This window comes from Dama dama, chromosome 18 (genome assembly GCF_033118175.1).
Source record: "Dama dama isolate Ldn47 chromosome 18, ASM3311817v1, whole genome shotgun sequence".
Lineage (NCBI taxonomy): Eukaryota > Metazoa > Chordata > Mammalia > Artiodactyla > Cervidae > Dama > Dama dama.
Genome location: NC_083698.1, coordinates 59380086 through 59401758, shown reverse-complemented (window position 1 = coordinate 59401758; position 21673 = coordinate 59380086). Strand labels below are relative to the sequence as shown.

Here is a 21673-nt window from a genome sequence, read left to right as displayed (position 1 = left end):
TCAGGTGCCAGGAATAAAGGGAAAATCCTTAGACTGGAAGGCTATGGGAGCCGAAGTCCTGTAGAATATCTGTTATTGTTGTTTTTAGTCACTCAGTCATGTCTGACTCTTTTCAACCACATGGACTATAGCCCACCAGGCTCCTCTGTCCTTGGGATTTCCCAGGCAAGAATACTGGAGTGGGTTGTTGTTTCCTTCTTCAGGAGATCTTGCTGATCCAGGGATCAAACCCAGGTCTCCCGCATTGACAGGGGGATTCTTTACCACTGAGCCACATGGGAAGTGCTGTAGAATATAGGGAGAACAAAGATGTAAAATTTTAGGTGCTGTGTTTTCACATCTCTGAGGAGGTCAAGGCTTCAGGACTAGAGCACAGAACTGGGCTCCCTGAATGACTCTGGGAACTGGGGAGACTGCAGCGTCTATGACTGGGAAATGAAAAGCTTCCCCACTGGCTGGGAAGCCAACCCTCTCTCCCAGGCCTTGTTCCAGATCCCTCCAGATATGAAAACCTTGGGGAATGAGATTTTAAACCCACTGTGCACCACACACCAGGTACCAAACCCACTGGACATTCCAAAGGACATGACTTACATAAACAAGGGTCCTCTGTTCTGTCACTGATTCCTAGGTAGCAAATAACACCACAGGGTAGTGACTTAAAACCTCCCTCATGTTCCTGACAGTCAAGAAATCAAGCATGACACAAGGTCCACAATAGGTAGCAAATAATACCAAATGATAGTGACTTAAAACCTCCCTCATGTTCCTGACAGTCAAGAAATCAAGCATGACACAACAAGGTCCACAATGTGGACTCCATAAAGTCTGGGACTCAGCTAGGAATGGCTTGATTGGCATGACTGACATGGTGATGCAGATGGACCACTGGGAGCTTATCAAGGACTGTAAGACAGTGTCTTTACCTCCTCTTCACAAGGGTGTTTTCCGAGCTTCCTTGGAGGGTGGCAGCTGGGTTCCATGAGCACCAGGTAGAAGCTGGAAGGATTCCTATGGCCCAGGCGTTGATGTGTCACTTCTGCCACATTTCACTGCTCAGGTACGGGCCACAGAACCAGTCAGGATTCAAGACATAACCACACAAGGGTGTGAATAACATGAAACACGGTTCTTAGCAGGAGTGGATTCTTACAGACTAGTGATGATGCTGCTGGAATCGGACTATGTGTCAGTGCTTGGCTGCAGTTGTGGAAATCCTGGTGTAAACGCCAAATAGAAATGGATTCAATCCAATGGCGCCCTTCAGAAGTGGTCATAAAACTTCTCCCATAGAAGGACCTCTGCATACTTCAGCATCCACACGACTGCCTCAGAATTCTCACAGGTGATAGGTTCCCTGGAAGATGAACTCCAAAAGAAGTAGGTGCCTCTTAGCTGGCACATGAGCTCCAATGCTGACTAAGTAGAGCTCCTCAGGGTTGTCCCCCATCCAAGATCCAGTCAGCTGTTCTGACCAGCCTCAGAAGTAAAGCAGAGCTGGGGTTGGGACTAGATGGGAGGTAGGCTACCCAGTGACGTTAACCATGCATCAAGAAATGCCACAGAGACCAGTAGCCAAATGAACGAGGACATACCATTATTTGAAGGATGTAAGACCACATGCATGTACATAGAAATTGTACAGTGCAATTCACAGTGGAGATGTGTGTGCAGATGAGCACAAATGACAAGTCTTATTGTGCTTCCTCTGCCTGGAGGAAGATTAATTGAGGAAAACTGATGGGTGAAGTGAGTGAGAAAAGCCTGGCTGTCACGGTTGTGGCAAGTTCCTCTCTGCCTGGCTGATGCTTCAGAATACAGCAGAGGTATATGTTGGCCTCATAATTCAGACTGCTTGAAAGACAGCAAAGAAAGAATACCAACTTTAGTAAAATCAAGAAGCACAAGCATGTAAAGGCAATGCTGTCCCAAGCCAACATTTCTTATGGGATAAGCACATGGGAATGTGAGTTCAGAAAGTCCTTCTCCCAAGAAAACCCCACTTTTGACAGCCAATCCAGCACAAGTGGGTTATAAAGTAGCTCATGCCATGAAGCATTTAAGAGTCAGAAAATTATTGGAGCCTTTACCAAGGAGTTGTCAGTCAGCTTTATAGAATATTCTGTGTGACCTTATCTTAAATGTGTAGCAGAAATAATTCTTCCCTCAGGATGGGGTCATGTGTTATAATTTGCTCAGTTCAATGAAATGTGAGCAGAAGTGACTGTGTCACCTCCAAGCTGAAGTCATGAAAATGTCCCCTTAAGATTCCCCTGTCTGTCTCTCCACTTTCAGTAACGAGTGTGGAGGCCGTGTTGACACACCAGGGTCTTTAAAGCAAAGCTGCCTGAATGACTCTGCGTTTGGAGGTCGTCTGCTACTGCAGGTAGCCTCATCTACCCTGCTACTCCAGAGCCTTGGTGGGCTCATCTTTGCAGCCCCAGCGGTGCCCTGATGCTGGAGCAGCCACATGGGAAGACCACTCGTAGGGGCAGCACTGGAATGGGGAAGCTTGTTATTCAGCTTGGAGTGGCATTAGTGGAAGCAATCCTAGAATATACCTCCAAGAGAAGAAAGTTGAGTGAAGCCACGGTCAGAATGAGGGAGAAGACCTGGAGAAGGAGTGGTGGTGTGGGTGACCTTCAGAGTTGAGGTACTCGATGTGGGTAAATTGCATTCAGGATTGAGCTGTTTGGGTGTTAGTTTACAAATGGGTAGCACATGCTTCTGGTTTTCCTGGCAGCTCAGCTGGTAAAGAATCCACCCACAATGCAGGAGACCTGAGTTCAATTCCTGGGTTGGGAAGATACCCTGGAGGAGGGCATGGCAACCCATTCCAGTATTCTTGCCTGGAGAATCGCCATGGACAGAGGCACCTGGCAGGCTACAGTCCATGGGGTCACAAAGAATCGGACATGACTGAACGACTAAGCACATACAACACAACACATGCTTCAGTCCTCATTCAGCAGAGAACATACTTGAGATTGAAGACTGTGCTCTAAATTCTATCAGTGGAGAGTATTGTTACTTGAACCATGAGATGATTATAACAAAAGCATTGCCATTTATCCACCAGAGGGGAAACAAGTGATTGTGTGGTATTTACCAACATATAAAATGATGGCAAACAACACACCCCTGTAGGCACCTTACCTGATTATTGGAAAAGTTGATCACTGCCACAAAAACACTATCTCCCTACATTAACCCTTACCTGAGAAGAGCAAATGAGCATATCTATTGACAGCAGGTTGCAGAGACAGGGTTTCTGGTTCAAATCTTGGCTCGCCTGCTTTCTGTTGGGATATCTTGCAAGGTGGTTACTTGACTTCTCCCTGCTCCAATTTCCTCAACTGTTAAATGAAGATGAAAGAAGCTCCTCTGTCATGAGGTCAGCACACGAACTATACTGGATCAGGAAGAAAATTTCTAAGTACCATGTCTCATACATGAGTCCTAAACAAATGTTAGATATCATGATTTAACCAGGATGCTTTAAAAGTACTGCACAGGTCTCCCTACCCACCCCCTTTCCTCCCTTTTCCCACTGAAATGCTTAAGACAGTTCACTTCTCCCCTCTCCCCACTTGCCACCCAATTCCTGGGAAGACAGAGCAATACTGGGGGGTCTTGCTCTGGGAGGGGGGCATCACAGCTTAAGGGTCCTGATTCCCTTCTTTCCCTCTGTGTGTGTGTTGAGTCGTTCAGTCATGTCCAATTCTTTGTGACCCCGTGGACTATAGCCCTCCAGACTCCTCTGTCTATGGCGATTCCCCAGGCAAGAATACTGGAGTGGGTAGCCATGCCCTCTTCCAGGGGATCTTCCTAACCCAGGAATTGAACCAGGGTCTCCCACATTGCAGGCAGATTCTTTACCATCTGTGCCACCATGGAAACCCAAGAATACTGGAGTGGGTAGCTTATCCCTTCTCCAGGGAATCTTCACAACCCAGGAATTGAACCGGGCTCACCTGCATTGCAGGCGATTCTTTACAAGCTGAGCTGCCAGGGAAGCCCCCTCTCTCTCTAACTTGGCACTGTTCTTGTCTGCTTCCCACCTAGACTGGGGTGTGCATGAGCCTGCAGCTGCTTCTCTTAGAGGGAGAGTGACCAGACGATGCCCTTCTTGGTGTGCTTTACAAGATATCAGAAAACCCCCACTGCCAAGAACATTTTATCACATTCTAATGTCTAAAATCCTATAAGTCAGGACACATTCATCTAGTTAAAATATAAAAATTCCAGGGAGAATATATATAGCAAGACTTATCAATCACATGGGATTCTCAGGTAACTCAGTGGTAAAGAATCTTCCTGCCAGTGCAGGAGATGCAGGAGACTAGGGTTCAGTCCCTGGGTTGGGAAGATCCCCTGGAGAAGGGAATGGCAACCCACTCCAGCCTGGAGAATCCCACAGACAGACTGTAGCCGGGTGGGCTACAGTCCATGGGGTCATAAAGTGTCGGACACGACTGAGCAACTAACACTTTAATTTTTCATGTACTTCAGTATAAATTAATTTCTCAGATTTCTTTTCTGAAAGCAGGTTAGACAACAGGGAGATATAAGACAGGATGAAAAGCCTGAAGATTTGAGAAGCAGCTGAGGAGAGAAAGAATCCAAATGAGAGTCCTGGGAACCTCAGAGACAGTCATTATATAGGTACCATTTGGACCAGGGCTGCTCTGAATGAGTCGTGTCCCCAAATGAGCTGTATCCCCAGAGGTCCCATAGGGTTCTCAGGGTCTCATCTTAGGAAAAGACTACTTTCAAATCCTGGGATTGCAGAGTCTATAATGGTTATCTGAGCAGTTGTTCATCAGGGAACAGAGAGTAATCAGAGTGCTCATCCAGAAAGTGTGGGCATTGGAACCAAAGACATTTTTATCAGGACACATCCTGCATGGAGAACTTTGACTTCCCCATCAAACATGTCAAATGCCTGCCCTCCCACTCGGTTAAAGAATCTGGAATCCCCTGGCCCTCTAAAGGTGTCACTGTGGCCTTTCAGGGGAGTATAAGCATAGGAATAAACACAATGGATGAGCAAATCTAGCTGGGAATTATTCAGGCATCACATTTTAGAGAAAAAGTTTTAAATTTTTTAACTTACCCACTTTAAAATAATATGGAGGCCCCCAAAGAACTTGTGTTTATATGAGTTATCTCTAGAAGTATTTACCATTTTAGAAATTAAAACTGAGGAATTAAAAAAATATTTTTATCCATTTACTTTAAATAACAATAATAAAATATAAACAGAAATTACATGCATTATGGAAAGTAACTATTTTTTCCAAAACAAAAAAACGATTGCTTGGTTTCTTCATCAGTCAGATATGTATGTGTATTATAGTAGGAAATAGATATATTGACCTTTGTCCCATCCTTGGCTCAGAGTTCCTAAACTTCCTGAAATTTCCTGATAGGGGTGAGAGAAACACTTTTTGTTATTCCTAAGAAGCCCCTTCCAACTGTACCTGTGTTTATATTAATGAGGTGGCTCTTGGAGGCCCCCAGATAGGCTCAGGATGGGAGCTGGTTGCCAGAGGAACCAAACCTGTGATTAGAGGGTGGGAACTTTCAGCTCCACCCCTGAGTTCTGGAGGGACTGGAGTTTGAGTTCAATCAACAATGACCAAAGATTTAATGTAACGTAATGAATGTAATGAAACATCCATCGAATCTCCTAAATGGGGTTCGAGAAGCTCCCTGGTTGGTGAACATATCAAAGTGGTGAAGGGCATGTTCCTAAAGAGGGTATGGAAGCCATGTATGCACACTGCACATTGCCCTGTGCATCTCTTCTGGTTCCTGAGTTGTAGGCTCTGTAATAAACTGGTGGACATAAGTAAAGGGTTTTCTCGTGTTTTTTGAGTTGTTCTAATGCATTGTCAAAGGGGGCAAGGAAGGTTGTAGGAACTCCCAAATCTGTAGCCAGCCGAGCAGAAGTGTGGGTCACCTGGCACCCCATTTGTGGTATACATCTGAAATGGGCAGTCTCGTGGGACTGAATTCTTAATCTGTGATGTCCACACCAACTCTGGTAGTCAGTGTCAGAACTGAGTTCACTCGTTGGATACCTGGTTGGTGTCAGAGAATCAGAGGCAGGTATCATGTAACTTCTAGAAAACACCACATCAAAGAATAAGAGTGAAAAAGAATAAGAAAAGAATAAGAGTGAAAAAGCAAATAACATCTCAGCACTGGTGTAAAAATAGTTTTAACTTTGCAGAACCCCCCCAAAAATGTTTCAAGGGACCTCAGGTGTCCCTAGACCCCACCTGAAGACCTCTGTGTTAGAAGATTGTTTTCTGGGATTGGGCTGATCGGAAATTATCCATTCCTTAGTCCCTGAATACCTCATGCAAGTCTCAGAGGTTCAGAAAAAGTTAGAAATAGCATTTCCATAATTAAAGACATTCCTAGGTCTAAGATGAAGACTCCAGGGAGTTCTGGAGTTTGTAGAATGACTACGGACTGGGAAAGAATAGAGTGTCTGTAGGTATCTTTGCTGAACCCCCATCTTTGTGAATCTGGGAACCAGAGGGGAAGTGGCTGTAGCCTAATGAATACAGTGCGAAGTACCCAACTCTGCCACTTCACTGCCTTATATAACCTTGGGAAAAGTCACTGCATCCTTCTGAGATTTCCTCTTTTGCAAAATGGAGATAATATCCAGGTACATTGCAAATGTGACCTTATTTAACTCACATGCACATTCTACACACATTCTACCCACATTCTCTCTATAATGCCATGAGACATGCAAAGTCAAGGGGACACAGTTACCTCTCTTTTAGCAATGGGAAGTCATGTGCTCATCAAAGTGCTCAGTAGATACAAGATGCTTAATTGGAATCCAGGGTTGTTTGACCTCGAATCCCATGCTTTTCCTCATCCTGCTGGCTTGGAGAGAAGGGGTCCAGGGTCAGCGCAGAGCAGAGAATGGTGGGGGATGCAGTTTGTTCTGTAAGTTTAACCAGAGCTCATGGCATGCGGTGACAATGCCAGGAGTGAATGAGTGCTCAGTGCCCAATAACTGAGGCGGGTGTTCGTACAACGCGTGGAAAATGGGAAGGTAATTTTGCTGGTTGTCAGAGGGCTAGAATGAGGAGAAAAGCCCTCAGAGCAGATGTGCTGGGTAAGCAAACACCCTCCCCACCCCTGCCTCTCTCAGGGGAGGGGCAGGAGAGGGGACTCTCCATTTTATTTAGATGTTGATGCCTGGCATAATTTGCTGTAAATCCGTTTTCTCACGACTTAGGAGAATGCAGTCAGATGGTTAGCATGCTAGACTGTTCATAGCTATGTTAAGCAGCAGGTGACCTAGAAAAGATTTGCCCCAAGAAAAAAGTGATAACACATTGTCCTTGGATAATTATATTTTGTCTGTACGCACTGTTAAGAAGTTTCAGAAATACTATGGGAAACAAGAAAAGGTTCTTTCATACAGCCGGCACTTTGCTAAATAAATGTATATTCTATACCTGATTCTTTAATGAGGATTCCAAATGGATTCTCATACTGCTGCCAGACAGATTTTGTCTATCTTTTCTTATGCAAAAAAATCTAGATGGACTTTCAACTTGAGATTGTACCTGGCCAACAGTCTTCAATACAACCTGCCCTATTTCTCACTTTAAAAATATGGGAAAAAATGAAAACTTTCATTATTATTGAAAACCATCACTGACAGACAATCTAATGTCAGAATCAAAGAGGAAAAGACACTACTTATGAAGCAGATGGAGTTGAATTGAGACACACCAAGTCAAAGAGCCCTCTGCTCCACATAAAACACAGACTGTCAACAAACGTGAGACAGAGGCATTGCCTGTGGCCTGAGCTAAGCTCATCCTTAGATGCTGCTGGGCTGTGAGACAAACAGGGGATGGACTCTACTCCATTAACTACTCTCTAGAAAGAATACAAGTCCCAGGGGAAAACTGGGCAGGAGATAGGAGAAGACTCAAGATATAATAATGCCATGTGCAGTCCCATGAGTGAGGAGCTGGTTGTATGAGCAGAGAGAAGTCCCCTCATAATGGACCATGTTGGGAGTGGGTGGAAATTATATGGTATGTGTATGTGTGTGGCATGTGAGGTGTGCAGTATATGTGTATAGCATGTGTAAGCATGTAGTGTGTCTAATGAGTGGCATGTGTGATGCATTGTATGGTATGTGTTTGATATAATGAGTGAATATGTATGTGTGATATGCAGTGTGTGTATGTGGTATATGTTTGTGTGTGTGTGTATGTGGTATGCATTTGGCATATGCATGTATGTGGACATGGTATGTGTGGGGGGGTGTATGTGGAGGGTGTATATACCTAACTACCATAATTAAGACTCCTAAAGAATCAAACAATTGAAAGAGAGGGATTACTTCCCTTGGATAAATACCCATCAGAAATTTAGAGTTGGCCTGGAGCTGTTTGTGCATGTTGACCTGGCCTGCAAATGAAACTAAGGGTGTTGATTATTGGTTTGGGCTTCCCAGGTGATGCTAGTGGTAAAGAATCTGCCTGCCAATGCAGGAGACATAAGAGACGTGGGTTTAATCCCTGGGCTGGGAAGATCCCCTGGAGGAGGGCAGGGCATTGTTGCCTGGAGAATCCCATGAACAGAGAAGCCTGGCAGGCTATAGTGCATAGGGTAACAAAGAGTCGGACATAACTGAAGTGACTTAGCACACATGCATTATTGGTTCATCATATGCTGAACAGAGAGCAGAAATAAGAGTCATTCATTTACTGTATCTGCTTCTAAGCATCAAATCTGAAAAGACATCTGGATATTTTTTTGAGAAAAAGAAGAAATCCATCAAGTAATTTGGAACTGCAGAAGCATAATTTATACCAAGAAGAAAAAAAAAATAACATCTGGAAGGCTCAGAAGAAAAAGATGTCTCTGAAAAAAATACTCCTCAATGAATAGAAAAAAGATATTTCAAGGAAATGTTTTAGTGTCATCCAAAGATGTAAGAAGGCATAAGCAGCATCATAAACAAAAAGGCAGGGAGAGGGAAGGAAGAAGATGTCATGAAAGGAGCCATTGTGGGGAAAGGAGCCGTTAAGACAACACTTGAGGCAATGACAACCAAAAAAAGACCAATTCTTGGTGCAGAAGAATCCCATTGATTACTGGAAGGGCAGGTTTGAGACACCTCTAGAATGCCAAGAGAAAGGATAAGAAGTCAAAACAAAGTAAGAGGAGATAGGAATGAAAGACATCCAAGGGTGTTCCTGGAAGAGAAACAAATGAAAAAAATGAGAGAAAAGCAGAATCAAACTTATAAGAAATGTTTCCTGAGCTTGCAAAGGAGGGCAAGAAAGTCTTATGGAAGCAGGTTTCAAGAGCTTATCGTTTTTAGATACAATAATTGAAAGCATACCTGGAGTATCGCCACCTCCACCATCATCTACTCAACATCCTAGCAAAGCATTTTTATTCATTCACTCAACAAATATTTATTTTATGCACCAGGCACTAAAATTATAAAGATCAAAGGAAAAGCCCTCAAAGATTCAGGCAGGACACAATTGTTTACTTATAATACCCACAGTGAAGCAAATATTGGATCATTAGAAGACATCCATCATCTTAAGGGGTTGTTTGGGGGCTCAGGGATTTCATAGGCTGCCAAGTTACCTTGTTTGTATGAATATAACAAAATGACAAATGCAGATATGTATTTATTACCAATTGAACTTGGATCCACTTGCCTACCTCACAGCCAAGCCAATTTACTGACGCCACATTGTGGTGAAGCAAAGCAGTGTTTATGGCAGCACCACGCAAGGAGAACAAGCAGCTCATGCTCAAAAGACCCAAACTCTCCATGACTTTCAGGCAAGGTTTTTAAAGACATTGTTAGGGGGAGGGGATCATAGGAGAGTGATCAGCTCATGGACCTTCTTCTGATTCGTTGCTGGTGAGGTAACAGGGTGGTGTTTCAGGAATCCTTAACCATCAACCTTCTGGTTCCAACCAGTCCGGGATACACCACCATCCTCCTCCTGGGTAGGAATGTCTTTGTTCCTGCAGAACAACTTGAAGATACATGTCAGATTATTATGTATATGCTTCAGGAGGAGCTAGGACTCTTTCATCATTGAACTGTTGTTTCTTGACTGCTTTTCCTTCATTTCTCTGTTTCCTCTCTTTCCTTATTAGTAACTAGTTGACTCTGCTCTTTGGAACTCAGAGAAGGCTTACAAGACTAAATCTTTTTTTTCTACAAACAAGAAATGGGGGACGTGAGGGGTTTTGTACCTGGGAGAGTCCCACAGGATTCTGCTTGGTTTCACAGTGGTGTGAAGCCATGGCATTAGTATTGAATGTTTAAATATATATATAAAGATATTTGATTACTAGTGGAGAGTTGTAGCAGAATCCAAGGGCTAAAATTGAAGAAGTCATGTATGGAAGTCCTAAAATTATTAAAATATACACTTTCATAATTAATTGGTACATGTGGTTGTAAACTGAAAATATACATCACATATTATACCAGAAAAAGAATATATATAAATGTACATATCCTTACCTCAACAATTCTATGAGTAGAAATATTTCTGCCAAAGAATTATTTAAGGATGTGTAATGGTTTCTAAACAAGGATATAATTTACAATGTTAGTTACAAAGTGAAAAAAATAGAATAAGAATAAAACAATGGTGGGACTGGTTATATAAACAATAATTTATACTTATGATGAAACAAAACAGAACAATGTAGATCAAGTCCATTTATAGGGTAATAAGCTGTGACATTTTTACCCAAAAAAATGAATTTGCCTGTTGGTAGATGTCAAACCCAAAGACACAACTAAGATGAGGAGAAAGAAGGATTTATTATTACTTGCAGCAAGTAAAGAGGACCCCAGGGCTCTTTCCCAAAGCAGTGTTTCTCCAACAGCAAAATAGGGGAAGTTTTAAGCTAAGTGTACATGCATATTCATGAAGGGGCTTAGGTGGTCCACTGAGTCCAAGTTTTAAGTGGATTGATGTCACTAGGGTCAGAAAATGTTGACATCACCATCCATTAGGTTTTAGTTGATCTGGTGGTTGAACACTTCAGGCTAATCTTTACTGCTAATCAGAATTGGGAGTCTTTAACAAATGATCAGATACTCAGGTTCAGTCCCTGGGTTGAGAAGATCCTCTGGAGAAGGGAATGGCAACCCACTCCAGTATTCTTGCCTGGAGAATTCCATGGACAGAGGATCCTGGCGGGCTACAGACCATGGGGTCTCATAGAGTCAGACATGACTGAGCAACTGAGCAGGAGTAGGAGATTATGCTTGCTGTTACAACTTCTTTTGCCCGACAATAGTTGTTTGTTCCCTTAAGATGCTTAATTACTAAGAACTGTTCAAAGCCAAGCCTTGTGGCTAGGCTTAGATTGAAAAATGGTTTAAGCCAAAAATGGTTTTTCTTATGTCAAGAAAGCCAGGCTTGGTCAGAAAGTCATGCTTGATTTTCTTCCTCCTATCCTATTTGTTTACAATATGTTGCCATGTTAAAAAAAAAAAAAAAAAAATGTTAAAACCCAGTTTTAGAAAAAAATTTCTACTTTAGAAAAAATTCTACTTTAGAATTCTACTTTAGAAAAATTTATATGTGTATAAATAGAAAATAATTCTACTTTAGAAAAAATTTATGTGTATAAAAAGAAAATAAATTCTATTAATTTCTGCAGTTAAATGTTAATAGTTGTTATGGCAAGATTTTGCATGCTTGTTATTTTCTATCTTAGTTTGTTGGGTTCATCTGGATTTTCCAGTTTTTTTGCAAGTTGTGTGTATGTGTGTGTGTTCCATCATGTCCAGTTCTTTACAACCCCATGGACTGTAGCCTGCCAGGCTCCTCTGTCCATGGAATTTTCCAGGCAAGAATACTGGAGTGGTTGCCATTTTCTACTCCAGGGGATCTTCCTGATTCAGGGATCGAAGCTGTATCTCCTGTGTCTTCTGCATTGGCCGGCAGATTCTTTACCACCGCGCCTCCCGAGAAGCCCAAGCTGCATGTAAGAGATTTTAAAAAGGTTGTGATATAATTAGATTTTCAAGGGTAGAGACAGGCTTGCAGGACAAGTATAAGAGAAAAAGTAATTGAAACAAATCAGATGAGAGATAATGGCAGTTAGAAGCCAGACAGTGGGAATGGGCAAAAGTGGGTAGAACTGAGTGATTCCAAAGACAAGAACTGATGGGGCTGGAGATTGGTTAGATACAGGAGTGGGGTTGCAGATAATTACAGTACAGTAAGATATCATGCTTCCTTGGAGTTTAAAGTAAGGTAGAGTCAGCCAGATGGAAAGGAAAGGAAGGCCATTTCAGCCAAAAGTGTGTGTTCCATTATTTGACCTGTCTTACAGTGGCATTTTCCCAGCCAAACTGCAAACACACCCACCGAAGTTGAATTAACATTTTCAAAGGGAGTGGAAAGCACAGTTCCCTCTGGAAATTGGAAGCACATTATGTCAAAGTGAATCCATCCATCCTTGCTATAGCAATCTCCAGACAGGCTGCCCAAGGCTGCTTTGCAGAAAAGGGTTATTCTCTGCTGAGCGCCTCATTTACACCTGAATGGAGAACTCATGGGAATTCTGGACCAGCCAAGCACAACACAGTTACTATTTCCAGGAAATTTTCATTTGACTCCAATGACTTACAATAACAGAATGATGTCCCATTGCCCAGTAATAATCACTGTGACCTTCATTGGGAATGAAGGGTCCTTTCCCCAAGGACCTGATCGAAGATACCATCCAGCAGATAGGAGCTCCTGTCAGAACAGGAAGATCCATCACACTGACAGGCTCTCCCTGAAGACTCCAAGTGCCCCAGGATTTGAACAAAGCATCCTTTCATATGCAGGGTGAAGGAGGCACAAATTTCTAAATGGCACAAAATAAAGTGGCTTGTAATTATCTATTTTTAGCAGACATTTGAAGTAGGAATAGGTCAATGGGATTTCCATTCCAAATCTGCACTGCAGTTTTCTCAAAAAAAAAAGAGAGAAAAGACTTGTTTTTCACTTCCATATTTCTTACTAGTTATAATTTATAACAATAATAATGATAACTGTAGGAAATAACATGAATAGTTCTTAGTCTGCCAGACCCTAAACCTATCTTGTTTTATCTTTATAACAACTGATGAACTAACAACTTTATAACAACATGATGAAGGTAACTTAATTTCTACAGATGTCAGAGAGAAAACTTATCCATCTGGTTGAACCAAACCCATCTACCTCCCACACTGAGGAGTTAGGCTTTTATTTTAAAGAATATGCTGTTATCAAGAAAGACCTATTAAACATTCACTTTGACCTTTGCCCTCAAAGTCATCAAAACCTGAGTTACTGGCTGGTTTCTCAAAAAGAATAGTTAATGTTGACTTTCTTTTCATCCCCCTCTCTAGCTAGATCTGGGAAACAGGCATAACTAGAATAAAGGAAAACCTCTAAAAAGTATAGCCATATTGCCACAGAAACAGATTCAGAAAAAACAAACCAGAGAACTCTGGGGAAAGAAAACATATTATGTAAGTTTTCCCTTAGAGTTTGGCAGCCTTTGTTCATAGTTGGATATAAACTCATTTAGTTCTACCAATAAGCCCACACAACTTTACTTCCTGACATCTGTTCTCTCCTCCCAGGATCTGTAAGCTTTCTTTCTTCTGATAAGTGTAAAACATTTGTGGGGATACGACATGTTCAGTAAGGGGCAGAAAGTCGACTGCCTGATACAGTAGGTCTGGGGTTGGGAGTGGGGTCCCCAGAAAGCTGGATTTCTTTAAACCATCCCCAAAGTTTTCCTTGGGCTTCCCTGATAGCTCAGTTGGTAAAGAATCACCTGTAATGCAGGAGACCCCTGTTCAATTCCTGGGTTGGGAAGACCTGCTGGAGAAGGGAGAGGCTACCCATTCCAGTATTCCTGGACTTCCCTTGTGACTCAGCTGGTAAAGAATCTGCCTGCAATGCAGGAGACCTGGGTTCGATTCCTAGGTTGGGAAGATCCTCCGGAGAAGGGAAAGGCTACTCACTCCAGTATTCTGGCCTGGAGAATTCCATGGACTGTGTAGTCCGTGGGGTCGCAAAGAGTCGGACATGACTGAGTGACTTGCACTTTCGTTTTCTAAAGTTTTCCTTACCCAACTGGTTTTGGAGCAATGATTTGAAATCTCAAGTCAGTATCTGGTGGTGGTATGCACATAGTGGCATCATAGGGTCACTGTCAAATCGTCAAATCCCAGATCTTTGTGTTAGCAACTGGATGAGGGTGGCAAGCCAATTAACAAGTCTCAATTTTCTCATTTATGAAGTGGATGTGATAACAATACACATACATTAATGAGATAATGTATATATGCAAAGTGCTTAGCACAGTGTCCGGGGAAGGCAATGACAACCCACTCCAGTACTCTGGCCTGGAAAATCCCATGGATAGGGGAGCCTGGTAGGCTGCAGTCCAAGGGGTTGCTAGGAGTTGAACACGACTGAGCAACTTCACTTTCACTTTTCACTTTCATGCGTTAGAGAAGGAAATGGCAACCCACTCTAGTATTCTTGCCTGGAGAATTCCAGGGACAGGGGAGCCTCGTGGGCTGCTGTCTATGGGGTCGCACAGAGTCAGACACGACTGAAGTGACTTAGCAGCAGCAGCAGCAGCTAGCACATTATCAGCATTTCAGTAAGTAATCAATAAATGGAAGTAATTATTATCATTATATGAAAAGTTAGAGAGTAATATAATATGCAGTGAAGCCCTTATTTTATTGGGCAGAACTAATTAAGCACAAATCACCATATGTCTGTTGCCCATGGGGTTAGGTGAGAGAAATGTCCAGTGGTAACAAACAACATGTGTTATCAAGATGCCCAAATTAAGAATCCATTTAAATCTCACTTTAGCTCAGTCAGTCAGTCATGTCTGACTCTTTGCAACCCTATAGACCATAGCCTGCCAGGCTCCTCTATCCATGGAATTTTCCAGACAAGAATACTGGGATGGGTTGCCATTCCCTTCTCCAGGGGATCTTCCTGACCCAGGGATTGAACCCAGGTCTCCTGCACTGCAGGCAGATTTTTACTACCTGAGCCACCAGGGAAGCCCCTTTAAATTTCACTTTAAAAAGGAACAAAAAAGAAGAGACCTCCAAAACCTTTGAAGAGAGCTCTCAGAACAGTAGAATGCTGACTGCCTCCAAAGTGACTGTAGATACAACTTTTATAACCATTCCTGAAATCACTCATATGCTAAAAAGAGAACATATTTCTAAGAGTAAAACTTAGTAATTAAGACACTAAAGGTGAAAAAAAAAAAAAAAGATATCACAGTACATAACACCCATAATAAACACTTTTGGAGAATTTTCTATGTCCCATCAACTGTGCCAAATTCCCAGCTGGAATTGGCTCATTCTATCCTGACAGCCTGGAAAAATCCCATGGACAGAGGAATCTGGCAGACTACAGTTCATGGGGTCACAAGAGTCAGACACGACCGAGCACAGCAAAACACATCCTGACAGCCACCCTAGGATGAGTGTTGGTTTGATCTCCATTTGCTATGGAGGGTACTGAGAACAGAGATATTAAGTAATTTATCGAGGCAACACACCTCATGCATGAACTGTCGTTCAGTTGTTCAGTTGTATCTGACTCTTTGCGACTCCATGGACTGGGTCAGACACAACTGTAAAACCAAGTTAAACTCAGGATGCATGTGTTAATGCTAAGCTGCTTTGGTCATAGTCAACTCTTTATGAACCTATGGACTGTAGCCCTCCATGGGATTCTCCAGGCGAGAATACTGGAGTGGGTTGCCATGCGCTCCACCAGGGGATCTTCCCAGCCCAGGGATCAAACGTGCATCTCTTATGTTTCCTTCATTGGCAGGCAGGTTCTTTACTACTAGTGACCACCTGGGAAGCCCAATAACACATCCCCGAACCTGTACTTGTAATTAGAACCCTCATACAGAACTGTTTATGCAGTCAAGAGAACAGCTGTAGCCAGAATGTAGGCAAAACCCAGTGAAGAGATTGTTCAGTGCACTATGCTAGCTAACTGTTGGCACCAGCTTGTTAATAAAAAGAAAGTCAGTCAAGAGAATGGGAAGACAAACCACAGACAGGTCACCAGACACATCTGATAAAAGACTGCTAACCAAAATACAAAGAACTCTTAAAACTTAACAGTAAGAAAACAAACAACCTGATTTTAAACAGGGGCTAAAGACCTGAATAGACACTTCACTCAGGAAGATACACAGATGGCAAAAAAAGCATGTTCCCCATTTGTCATTATGGAATTGTAAATTAAAACTACAATGAGATACTGCTACACACTTATTAGGATGGCCAAAATCCAGAACACAGACAATATCAAACGTTAGTGAGGATGTGGAATAACAGGAACTCTCATTCATTACAGGTGGGAATGCAAAATGGTACAGCCACTTTGATGATACTATAGTAGTTTCTTACAAAACTAAACATACTCTTACCACACAGTCCAGCAACTGAACTCCTTGGTATTTACCCAAGAGAGCTGAAAATTTATGTCCATATCAAAAAATAGCACATGGAGTTTTAAAACAGCTTTATCATAACTGCCAAAACTTGAAAGCAAGCAAGATGTCCCTCAGTAGGTGAATGAATAAGCAAACTGCTGAAAACCTGTACAATGGCATACCACTCAGTGCTGAAAGAAATGAGCTATCAAGCTATAAAAAGACATGGAAGAAACTTAAATGCATATTACTAAGTTAAAGAAGATAATCTGAAAAGGCTACATAGTGTATGAATTCAAGTATATGACATGTTGGAAAAGAAACCCATTCTAAAACTATTCTATTCTAAAATTAAACTAGAAAGAGTAAAAAGATCAGTGGTTGCCAGGGGTTAGGAGAGAGGGAGAGATGAACAGGCAGAGGGTAGGGGGTTTTAGGGCAGTGAAACTACTCTGTATGATACTGCAATGGTAGACATCATTATGTATATTTATCAAAACCCATAGAATGTACGTCAAGAATGAACCTTAATGTAAACCATGGACTTTGGATGAGAATGGTGCATCAATGTAGATTCATTGATTGTAACAAATGCTAAGTAAGGTAGGTGTCTTAACCCCTACCTTTTGCAAGAACCATTACCTATTTCCCCCATCGGAGGCTCAGGTCTGAGTAAAACCCTCCAAGCACATCATCTTCTCCCCATGAGCCTTGTCAGTCCCAGGGTCCAGACTATTCAAGTGTCTCACCTGCCCTGGAGTTGTAGCAGTGCGGGGGTTTCTGGAGACTCCCACTTGAGAGGGAATAGAGAAGGAGCAAAACCCATTGACTGAACTCTGTTTGCCTCTGTGTGTCCTAAAATTTCCATCTCCTCATGAATAAAAGAAACAAACTATATCGTATCCCACTGAAAAGGTATATCCCTGAACTTTACAAAATCTAAACATCTTAAAAAATATATACCAACTAAAAGACGCTTACTCCTTGGAAGGAAAGTTATGACCAACCTAGATAGCATATTAAAAAGCATAGACATTACTTTGCCAACAAAGGTCCGTCTGGTCAAGGCTATGGTTTGTCCAGTGGTCATGTAAGGATGTGAGAGTTGGACTATGAGGAAAGCTGAGTGCCGAAAAATTGATGCTTTTGAACTGTGGTGTTGTAGAAGATTCTTGAGAGTCCCTTGGACTGCAAGGAGATCCATCCCAGTCCATCCTAAAAGACATCAGTCTTGAGTGTTCATTGGAATGACTGATGCTGAAACTGAAACTCCAGTACTTTGGCCACATCATGCGAAGAGTTGACTCATTGGAAAAGACCCTGATGCTGGTAGGGATTGAGGGCAGGAGGAGAAGGGGACGACAGAGGATGAGATGGTTGGATGGCATCACCGACTCGATGGACATGGGTTTGAGTAGACTCCGGGAGTTGGTGATAGACAGGGAGGCCTGGCGTGCTGCGATTCATGGGGTCACAAAGAGTCGGACACGACTGAGTGACTGAACTGAACTGAACTGAATAGAAAAATCAGTGAACACATACAAAGACTCTGTAATTTAAAAGGAAACCCTCTAAGGAATTTAGCTAATGCAATCCAATAAGAAGACAATAGAATAAATGGTGTAAGTGAAAAAATGAGTGAAATTATCAATTTGCAAATGATGTGGCTATTTTAGAAGGAAACACAAGAAAAATTTGGTCTTAGTAAGAGATTTAATTAAAGTGGCTGATTATAAAACCAACAAATATAAAAAGCAATTAACTTTTCTATATACTAGCAATAACCTATTAAAAAATATAATATAAGCCTAAAATTTGAATTTTCAATAGTAGTCGTAACACAAAATGCATATGAATACACTTTAAAATAAATGTAGTGATTTATATGAAGAAAATTACAGAATTTTACTTAGTGACATTTTTAAAATTTAAAATCCATTCAATGTTTCTGGTCAGAAACCCCACAATGTAAAGACTGCAATTAAAATTGTAGTTCCATGCAATTTGGATGAAGACTCCAATTGAATTTCTAATTTTAAAACTAGCAGATACTATTTTAAAGCACATCTGGAAACACACATTCTTGATATTTTCCAAGACATTTATCATAATGAAAACAATAAGTAACATGTAACTGCTCATCTTGGAACGAGACTGTGTTGGTTTAAAATTCAAAAGTGAAGGAATAGAATGAAAGGCCAGGAATAAATCAAAGATACTTAGAACTTTAGGAAATAATAAAAATGCTTTTGAAATGAACAGGAGGAAAGAAACCTGGCTGAATAAACAGAACAGGATGTGTGTTCCAGAATATTGGCACTTACTCTGCGCTGCCTGCGGCCCTCTCGACTTACTCTGCCCTCTGACCTGAAACCTTCCCCCAAAGCTATTTCTCGTCTCTGTTTAATGCTCCCTCTGCTGTGAGGTCTTCCTTGGTCTTCCTAACCATTAGCAAAATAGCACCCTGAAGAGGGTTTGAGGGACTTGGGGGCTAATCAATGAAAAAGATGTGAGCACAAGGGGCCAATAACACACAAAAGCCTCATTTAATAGATACCCCTTTGACAAGAGTGCCTCATGAGGAAGTCCCTCACAGTCATAAACTGTCCGGTGGCTATGGTACAGGGATCACTGCTCAGAAGGGGAGGAAAGTAGGGGTAAGTGGGATCAGACCAGGGTTTTGAGTCCGGATGATGTCATTTCGCAGCAGAGGCGGGAGTTTGGGTCAGGGAGTTGTGAGGCTGACATCTGCTTGTGATCTTTATAGCCTATGCCTATAGCTATGGCTGTAAAGCTAACAGATGTTGGGCACAGTCTGTCAATGGCTGTCAGTGGCTAAAAATCTGTTTCTTTGTCTTATATTTAAAATAATTGAGTGTAATAAAAACTTGAGTTTGGTGCCAGTGGGCTTTTGAGCTAATAGATCTCATCCTGCAATGAAGAAACAAGCAGCCTAAGAGCTAATATACAGCGACTCTCTTTGGCTTATTTATATGACATACCCCCACTCCATTCAATATCAATACCCCTTCTAATATTTTTTATAGCACTTATCCCTCTGTGACATTATAATCTATATTATTTGGATTTTGTATTTATTATCTATTTTTCTTATTAGAATGTTAACTCCATGAAGATAGATAGGAACTATCTCATCTTTGTATATTGCTATTTCCTCAACACCAAGAAATTGAGTGCCTGAACAGAATGGGTGCTTGAAAGACATCTGCTAGAGAAATGAAGAGAGGAAAAGAAGAACGGAGGAAACTATACTAAGATAAAGATTAAAATAAGTTTAAAATTCCAATATAAACATGAAATTATTTTTAGGAAAAAGTGTCAAAAATTGGGATGGAGAAAGCTTTTTTTCTTAAGTATGATATCAAGGTAGAAATTATTAAGGAATTTAAAATGTTAAAATTTTCAATTTAAAAATATAATTTTTGAATTTAAAAATATAAAGCATAAAATATAAATTATAAAATAAAAATTTAAAAAATAAAATTATGAACCAATTAAATATTTACAATATAAGTAGTATTGGCACAGCTGATAGTTGATATATTCACTAAATAAGGACTTCCTACAAGTTATTAATAAAGAGAAATGTACTTTATAGAAAAATAAACAAATATGTGAATAGGAAAGGCACAAAAAGAAAATTAAGTTCACCACTATGTCTATTTTAAACATTTAATGTCATGAATTAAGTAAATGCAAAAAATAATAACAATGAGCTACCATGTCTGCCTATTAACAAAGTAGGTTTCAAGAAATTGATACTGCATCAGGCCATTTCTATTAAAATCTGAAAAAGTACCAACAAAATGTTAGAAAGTGTTTGTCTGTGGGTTATATTTTCCTTTTTGACACTTTCAAATTTTTTATCATTGCATATTACTTATGTAATAAAAAAAAAAAGTAACTGTACATAGAAAATAAATACTTGTAAATCTCTGGCTCCCAGGGTGGGTCAGTCCAGTGCCCCGGTACTGAGAACTGCCTAGGTCTGTTGCTGCTTTGACTACGCAGAGGAGGGAGTGATGTTTTTCTCTGCTTTGTATGTAGGCCAGGGGATAAGAGTAAGTTCCTCACAGACAGATCTTGAAGTCCCAGCAGAAGTTTTCCAGGTGGCCAATGGAGGCAGGGATTGTAGGGGGAATAGAATGTGCAGGAGAGGGTATAAGATGACATGGGAGAACCATAGTGTCATAATAAAAACATGTAACACTTTGGATTTCAGTTGACACTGAAAGCCTATCATATTATTGGGCTCAGGATGGAGTTCACCTCACTGGTTATGAATAAAAGAAAGAGTTTTTGATGCAACTTGCATAGTGAGGGTTAGGAAAAAGAGCACATTTCTCTAATGTCTTACCCTAGGGAGTGCTGGGACAGGCCATAGTCCGGGGGAGGGACCCAGCTTCCCCAGTTGCTCACCTTTCTTATTTATCAAGAAACACAGCAAGGTTATCAGTTGGGGGAAGGACATAGTCAGTGGCAGGAAAAGGACCACTTGAGCACGGGGCAGTATGGTGTAGAGGTCAGTTGTTTAGGAAAGCCAGTGGCCAGGTATAGCCCTGCCTCTTGACCTGAGGAAAACCCACTGTCATCACACTGGTGCATCACATCCAGGCAACTCAGTAAGAATTCCCAGGTGAGGCTATTCAGTTTATCTATAACAAAATCTTAGGGTCACTTCTGGGCTATTCTGGTGTCCATACCAGAGGTCTATGACATTTTATGGATTTTAATTTCACTGAGGCTGGACTGGGCTCACCCCTCCTTTAAGGGTAGTGTGCAGAAACATGACTAAACCAGTGGCCTGAGGTTAGCTACAAGCCCAGCAGTCACATCTCTGTTAGACGTCTTTTTGGGTATCTGTCAGTACATACACATGCACACTTATAATACGAGGCTGTTATTTTGTGAAAAGTAGCCACAAACTACTTTTTTATACTAACTGCCAATAAAGGTGACAATAAAGAGTGAAGGATTAACAGGTTCTTGGACAGAAAAGAGAAGTCGTAGATAAATGACAAAGAAGAGAAATATTAACTCGTGTATCTGTTAAAGTATGAATGATAACAAGTACAACATTTAGAAAGAGGTAAGATGATTCATAATACTTTTAATG

At 41.3% G+C, this 21673-nt stretch overlaps 1 protein-coding gene and 1 long non-coding RNA gene across 4 annotated transcripts in view; one reads left to right on the top strand and one right to left on the bottom strand.

The window, feature by feature from the left end:
• NPSR1 (neuropeptide S receptor 1) overlaps positions 1-21673 on the top strand; it is a 147261-nt gene that overhangs the window by 52744 nt on the left and 72844 nt on the right. The window lies entirely within an intron of this gene.
• On the bottom strand, positions 3244-10651 carry LOC133072293 (uncharacterized). Its single transcript, XR_009696685.1, has 4 exons — positions 10559-10651; positions 9924-10061; positions 6796-6908; positions 3244-3412 (listed from the first exon to the last, which is right to left on the bottom strand). It is a non-coding gene; the product is annotated as an uncharacterized LOC133072293 (long non-coding RNA).